Here is a 7,829-nt window from a genome sequence, read left to right as displayed (position 1 = left end):
TTTCAAAATGTCTTGTGCGATTTTGATGTGATTTAACCCTTTACCGCCGCATGTCACTCTCTGGGAACATAACTTTCAACTTAAATTATGCGTAAACTATTGAGTGTAGCAACCTGAGGACGTTGGTACGCCACTGAGAACATTTTAAAGTTGTCGTACGTGGCGGCAACCATCAGTGCAAGTCATTTTGGGCTCACTAGAACGAATCTTTTGGGAAGTAGGCTTGTGATAATATTGCTCCGGTTACTATGTCAGGTGGTGGAGGGTTGAAACTTTTTAGTAAATCAGATTCAGAGATTTCTCGACTCAGAACTTCTCGTTAAAACTAAACTGAAACGATTTAGACGCGCACCGGTGCAATTGTAGTTACCCTTAGTGTAGAAATGTAATAAGCACCCGTAATTTGCCAACCTGTTCTTATGATCCGACCTTCTTGAACGACAAACTTATTCTACGTTGTAACGTACCTTTTGAATAACTTCACTCTGAATCTGTCCACTGCCCAGTGAGCACCTGGTATCATTTCCTTCCTAATTCTTGAGGTCGCAGTCGCCCCAGCACGCTTAAACTAGCATTCCATTAGTTATGGGCCCAGACGTTTGTATGTGTACTGTGACTCCATGTACAGAAGGAGCTTATATGAACTAGTCTTAACTGCGAAGCTAACATTTGAAAAATGGTGGCTGATGAAACTAGAACCACAGTGATACCTTTGAATGGCGCTAATTATGCCACATGGTAAATCCAGGTTAAAATGGCTTTCGTGAAAGAGAACCCGTGGTGTCTGGTGAATGGCTCAGTCTCCTCCTGATGCAAGTGAGCCTGACAAACTTGCTAAATTTAATGTTAGGAGAGATAAGGCCTTGTCTTTAATTGTGCTTTCAGTGGATCCGTCCCTACTGTATTTGTTGGGTGATCCTGTTGATCCAATAATCGTGTGGAACAAATTGACTGATCAATTTCAGAAAAAAACGTGGGCCAATAAATTGCAGTTGAGACGTAAACTTTATTCAAAAAGTTGAATGATGGAGATGCCGTTCAAGATCATGTGAAATGCATGACTGAAATATTCAATGAATTGGCAGTTATTGGTGATCCAATTTCTGAAGATGACCGTGTACTTCATCTGCTGGCAAGCTTACCTCCATCATATGACATGTTGGTAACAGCTTTGCAAACAAATGCTGATGTGCCACCGATGGAACTTGTCACTGAACGTCTACTCTACGAAGAGTTTAAGCAAAGCGGTTCAAACGTTTCGACTAATCCTAAAGAAACTGCTTTGGTCACCACGAAGAGAAACGGTTCATCTGTAAAGAAGTGTTTTCAGTGCGGCAAGCAAGGGCATTTGAAGAAGAATTGCTGGCACAACCCTGTAAACAAAACTGAACCTAAATACAGGAAGAAATCGTCCTCTAGCATAGCCAATGCAACCAATAATACCGGGCTTATAGCGTTTAATGCTTTATTGGCTAATGTTAGAAACGATGAGTGGATTGTTGACTCAGGCGCTACGTGTAACATGTGTAATGACTTCAAGCACCTCAAGAATTTTAATACTCTTGACACACCTCGAAAAGTGTATCTGGGTGATGGTCACACTGCTGATGCCATTGCGATAGGTGACGTTGAGCTAGAGGTGAAATTGCCGGGAAACCGAATGAAAGTTTGTACCTTGGGTGAAGTATTGTTGGTTCCTAATCTAGCGTACAACTTATTCAGCGTCAGTAGGGTTGCCAAGTTGGGCAAGACCATAAAATTTAGAGATATTTGCAGTATGTTAGAAATTTCAGGCAAGATGATTTGTCGATGAAAAGATGCGATGATCTGTTTCATTTGGAGACTTATGATGAAAGCGCTCTTATGGTAAACTTTGGTAAGAAAACCAATGCAGTTTCAAGTATGCTCTGGCACCGAAGACTAGGTCATCCCTGTGCTCAAAATTTGAAAAGGATATGTGATCAAAAATTAGTTAACGACTTATGTTTATTATGTTTTGAACTATAATCTTGAATTGTGTCCTGATTGTGTCTTTGGAAAACATCAGAAAACTAAATTTCCTGCCAAGAAAGCCGTAGCAACCAGGGAAGTTCTTGAACTGGTCCACAGCGACGTTTGCGGTAAGTTGAATACCAAATCTCTTTCTGGAGGAGAATATTTCCTTACCTTCATAGACGACGCGAGTCGATACACTTGGACTTGCATCTTGAAGACGAAAGATGAAGTGTTCGATAAATTTAAGACCTGGACGGCTGAAACTGAAAATGTGTCGGGCAAGGAAGTAAAAATTCTTCGTACTGACAATGGAGGAGAATACACCTCGAATAAATTCAAGAAGTATCTTGAGGAGAATGGCATCCAACATCAAACAACAATACCAAAAACTCATGATGAACGCAAAAAGTTGGATCCAAAATCTAAACTTGCTATTCTACTTGGTTATGGCGATACCATTAAGGGATATAGATTGTATGATATTCAGCAAAAACGGGTGTTTTACAGCCGTAATGTCATATTTAATGAGTCTGATTTCATGAAGGAAGCAGGATCTGATCCATGTCTCGACGTCATTAACCCTGTCTCAAAATCGCCAGAAAACGAAATTTTTCTCCCTTCGAGTAATCAGGAAGCGGTGACACTTGAGCTTGGCGAAACTGAGGCTGATGCCAGTGGAGAAGATGCTCCTTTTGACGGAGTTAATAAACCAATCTTACGTCGATCAACTAGAGAACGGAAATGTCCAGATCGCTACGGCGATAACATCTACCTTACTACTTGCTTAACAGACGAATCCGAGCAATGGAAACGGGCTATGGATGCAGAAATTAACAGCATGAAGAAGAACAAAGTTTGGGATCTTGTTGAACTCCCTGACGGTAAGAAAACCATTAACACGCGTTGGGTATTCAAAAAGAAGACTGGAGCCAATGGTAAGGTAATTCAATATAAAGCGCGGCTCGTTGCTCAGGGCTTCTCTCAAAAATTTGGCGAAGATTACGATGAGACTTTTGCACCTGTGGTTCGCTTTGAATCAATTTGTGTATTGGCAGCTCTAGCTGTACAAAATGGCCTCATGTTGCATCACATGGATGTAACTACTGCTTTCCTTAATGGAGAACTGGGCGAAGAAATTTATGTTAAACAACCAGCTGGTTACTCTGTGAAAGGTAAAGACGATTTTGTCTGCAAATTAAACCGAAGCTTCTATGGACTGAAACAATCGCCAAGATGCTGGAATCGTTCCTTGGATAAATATTTGAATGAACTTGGATTCATCCAATCATCGTGTGATCCCTGTCTGTACATCTCTTCAGAAGGAGAAAATTTAATTCTTGAAGTCTACGTCGACGACATTGTAATTGCTGGTAAATCCATTGCTGATATTACAAAAGTAAAGCAACTGATAGCGAATCGCTATGAAGTCAGAGACTTGGGCGAGATGAAATATTTCTTAGGAATCGAAATTCGCCAAGACATCAACGCTGGTAAAATTTGGCTGGGCCAACCAGCTTATACTGAGCAAGTATTGAAGAAATTTTCGATGGAAAATTGTAAATCCATTGACAATCCTTCAGCCACTGTCTGTCTGTCTGTCTGTCTGTCTGTCTGTCTGTCTGTCTGTCTGTCTGTCCGTCCGTCTGTCCGTGACCTCAAGTTTTCGTCGACGAGAAAATGCTCTCTCTGTCACTCACTGCAGTGAGGACTGAGTTATATTTTTTAACCTCTACTGGGTTTACGTCTCGGACAAATTAACGGCCGGTCTCACGGCCGATTTCCAAATTCAATGATCAAGGAATATCTCTCAAACTAATGAACTTAACTCGATGGAACTTGGTACACGTATTCATTAGGACCTAACGGTAATGTTGAGCTCGTGATTTTTTTTTTTTGCCTTCATTTGTTTTTGCCATAGTTATATGGCACTACGGGCCAAAATTCACAGTGATCATGAAATTTCTTCCAAACTATTGAACAGATACGAACGATATTTTGAATTTACAGTCCTAACTACCGAACGAAAATGTTTAGCTCGTGAAAATTTATTCGATTGTGCCTTTGTTCGCGAGTTTTTTTTTCATTTTACCTTCATTCGTGATTTAAACAGCAATAAGTGCTTAAATTCGCAGTAATCAAAAAATTTCTTCCAAAACTACTGAATAGATTTGAACGAAACTTAGCATATAAATACCTAACCTCAGCAACGGTGATGTTAAGCAAGCTACAATTTTTTTCGTTACAGCTCTTGGTTAAAAGCCGGTCGTTCCCCTTAGATCTGCTGTATAACTCGCGAACGAAAGCAAAATAGAAAAATTGTCACGAGCTAAACATCACCGTTGGGAGGTTAGGTATTTATATACTAACTTTCGTTGAAATCTGTTCAGTAGTTTAGAAGAAATTTCTTGATCGCCGCCAATTTAGGCGACAAATTATCCGGCGATACGGGCCGAATATAAGGAAGCGTGAAATCAGGAATGACGGTGAAATGAAAAAAACTCGCAAACGAGGGTAAAATCGAAAATTTTTTTAAAAGCTAAGACATCACCGTTTGGTAGTTAGGAAGGTATATAAACTACAACTAGGAATGTATAAAAACTCGCGAACAAAGGCACAATTGAATAAATTTTCACGAGCTAAACATTACCGTTCGGTAGTTAGGACTGTAAATTCAAATTTTCGTTCGAATCTGTTCGATACTTTGGAAGAAATTCTTTGATCACTTCGAATTTCGGCGTTTATGGCAATATAACTCACGAATGAAGGTAAAATTTAAAAAATTTTACGAGCTAATAATCACCGTTAGGTTCTGATGAATACATGTTCCAAGTTTCATAGAGCTGCGTTCATTAGTTTGGGAGATATTACATGATAATTGAATTTGGAGATTGGTTGTGCGACCGGCCACGAGTCCGGCCGTAAATTCGCCCGCGACGTCCTAGATGTTTCTTGTGCTGAAACAGTTAAAACAGCTTAAAAACACATTGGTTCACTAAATGTGGTTCTATTTGTGAAATACACATTTTTGTTTAAGCTTTATCTTTTAAAATTACAGCGTACTAAATTTAAAGAAAGAGGCGTATGTTTTTTTATGTGTGGGGGCTAGAAATTCACTGGGGGGGGGGCGCTAGAAATTCACTAGGGAGCCAAAGAGGGCGCCAGCCTGAAAAAGTTTGGGATACACTGGTCTACTCTACAATAAAGTTAGCTGCAGTATCCTTCCTAGATTCTCTGATGCAGACTTCGCTGGAGGCATTGCAGATCGAAAGTCAACGTCTGGGTACAATTTTCAACTAAGCAGCGCTGCCGTAAGCTGGAGAAGCAAAAAGCAAACTTGCGTCTCCTTATCTACAATGGAAGGCGAATACACGGCTCTGGCGCACGCCACGCACGAGGCGGTGTTGCTACGACGGCTACTTTCTGACTTGGGGCACCACTGTGAGGCTCCAACAGTCATCAATGAAGACAATCAATCGGCTATAGCATTAGCCAAGAGTATTACCATTCATAGTAGGAGTTAGCATATTGATGTCAAATATCACTATGTAAAATATCAGGTAGATAAACAAACTGTTGCAGTTAGGTATTGTCCTACTGAATTAATGTTAGCTGATATGTTTACGAATGCAATTAGCAATGAGAAATTTTGCCAGCTTCGTGAACTAATAGGAGTTAGAACACAATAGCTGTGTTATTGTCTGTAATTATCTGTCGAATAGCTAAACTTAGCTAGTGTTCTGTCAATGTTGTCAAATTACGTTCGAGAAGGAGTGTAGAAATGTAATAAGCGCCCTGTAAAGGAATTGAGTGCAGGAACGACTCCAATTGGGTCCGAAGAATTAACCCTAAACTGCCACCGAACCTTAACGAAGGAAATGAAAACCAAATACCCTTAAATTTACTAAAACGAACACTAACAACGAAAATACATAGTGAAACTAACTAGCGAAAACACTAACACGAAAATAACTAGCGGAACACTCTGAACACGAAAATAAATATTGAAACAATTAATCCTAATCTGAATGACGGAAGGTGGAGTGGACCACGGGATACGGGGCCCGACGGTAGGTAGAGTAGTCGAGGTGCACAGCAGCAGTCGAGGTGCACAGCAGCAAAAGGGGCTCGAATATGCGGATACTTAGGTGACGCAACACCGCCAGTGTCGGCCTAAAGAGGAGCCGTTCCCGCTGGCCAGGCAAGAGATCGGTCCTGCCGAATAATGATGGTCTGTAGGACTAGCCAGCAAGAACGTCCCTAATACTAACACTAATGACACGTTATCAAACACAGATTTCAAACGGGACTATGTTCCATAGTTATAGGAAATAACTAAATCTTACTTTCACTTACCTAATAGAAACGCTACAAGTACACTAGTTAGCAGTGACGGTAGGTAAGCTCCGACTGAGTCCTGGCAAATAACTGAACCCAGCACTAAAGCGGGCCCCAATATCGGGACGGCCACGTCACGCGTGTGGCCTTGTAGCCAACCTTATAGGCATAACCTAATAGAGACGCTAAAGCCGCCAAAACTAATTGATCACAAACATAATTCTTCCAACAGCCGGAATAAGGTGAATTCCCCTTACACGCCCGTAATTTACCAACCTGTTCTTATGATCCGACCTTCTTGAACGACAAACTTATTCTACGTTGTAACGTACCTTTTGAATAACTTCACTCTGAATCTGTCCACTGTGAATCTGTCCACTGCCCAGTGAGCACCTGGTATCATTTCCTTCCTAATTCTTGAGGTCGCAGTCGCCCCAGCACGCTTAAACTAGCATTCCATTACTTAGTGCGTAAATCCCTCCATTTACCCCATAAATCCCCTCACTTACCCCCGTCAATACCCTCTCGCCGCCCGTAAATCCCCTCACATACCCCCGTATATCCCCCCACTTGCCCCCGTAAATCCCCTTACTTTCCTCCGTAAATCCCCACACTTATCCCTCGTAAATCCCCTCACTTACCCCGTAAATCCCCTCACTTGCCCCGTAAATCCCCTCCCTCACTTACCCCCGTAAATCCCCACACTTACCCCCGTAAATCCCTTCACTTACCCGCGTAAATCCCCTCACTTAGCCCCGTAAATCCCCTCACTTACCCCCGTAAATCCCTCCACTTACCCCCATAATCCCCTCAATTACCTCCGTAAATCCCCTCTCTTACCCCCGTAAATCCCGTCACTTACCCCCGTAAATCACACAGTATTTATCATGGCAACCCTGTAAATCCCGTCATTTACCCCCGTAAATCCCCTCACTTAGGCATCCTGGGGTAAGTGAGGGCACGTACCCCCGTAATCCCCATCCACGCAGTCTACTCTACAAGTCGCCAGCTCTGCCGCGAGGCTGGCGACATTTCACTTGATTTGCCGGCGCTAAAGAACAAAAAAATCGCCTTCATGACCAAGTCAAGAGGCTAAAGCGCTGCTATTTGCTCTGGATTTTACGAAGAGCCTTCTTGTTAGGCCAATATTATGATTTGCTGCGCCAATGTTATTATTTGCTACGCCAATATTATTATTTGCTACGCCAATATTATTATTTGTTACGCCAATATTATTATTTGCTACGCCAATATTATTATTTGCTACGCCAATATTATTATTTGTTACGCCAATATTATTATCTGCTACGCCAATATTATTATTTGCTACGCCAATATTATTAATGTTACGCCAATATTATTATTTGCTGCGCCAATATTATTATTTGCTGCGCCAATATTATTATTTGCCTGTCTCTTATACACATCTAGATGTGTATAAGAGACAGGGACACGTCGCTGTGAGGGACACGTCGCTGTGAGGGACACGTCGCTGTGAG

Source organism: Hyalella azteca, unplaced genomic scaffold (genome assembly GCF_000764305.2).
Source record: "Hyalella azteca isolate HAZT.00-mixed unplaced genomic scaffold, Hazt_2.0.2 contig6113, whole genome shotgun sequence".
NCBI lineage: Eukaryota > Metazoa > Arthropoda > Malacostraca > Amphipoda > Hyalellidae > Hyalella > Hyalella azteca.
Note: the sequence above shows the minus strand (reverse complement) of the source record.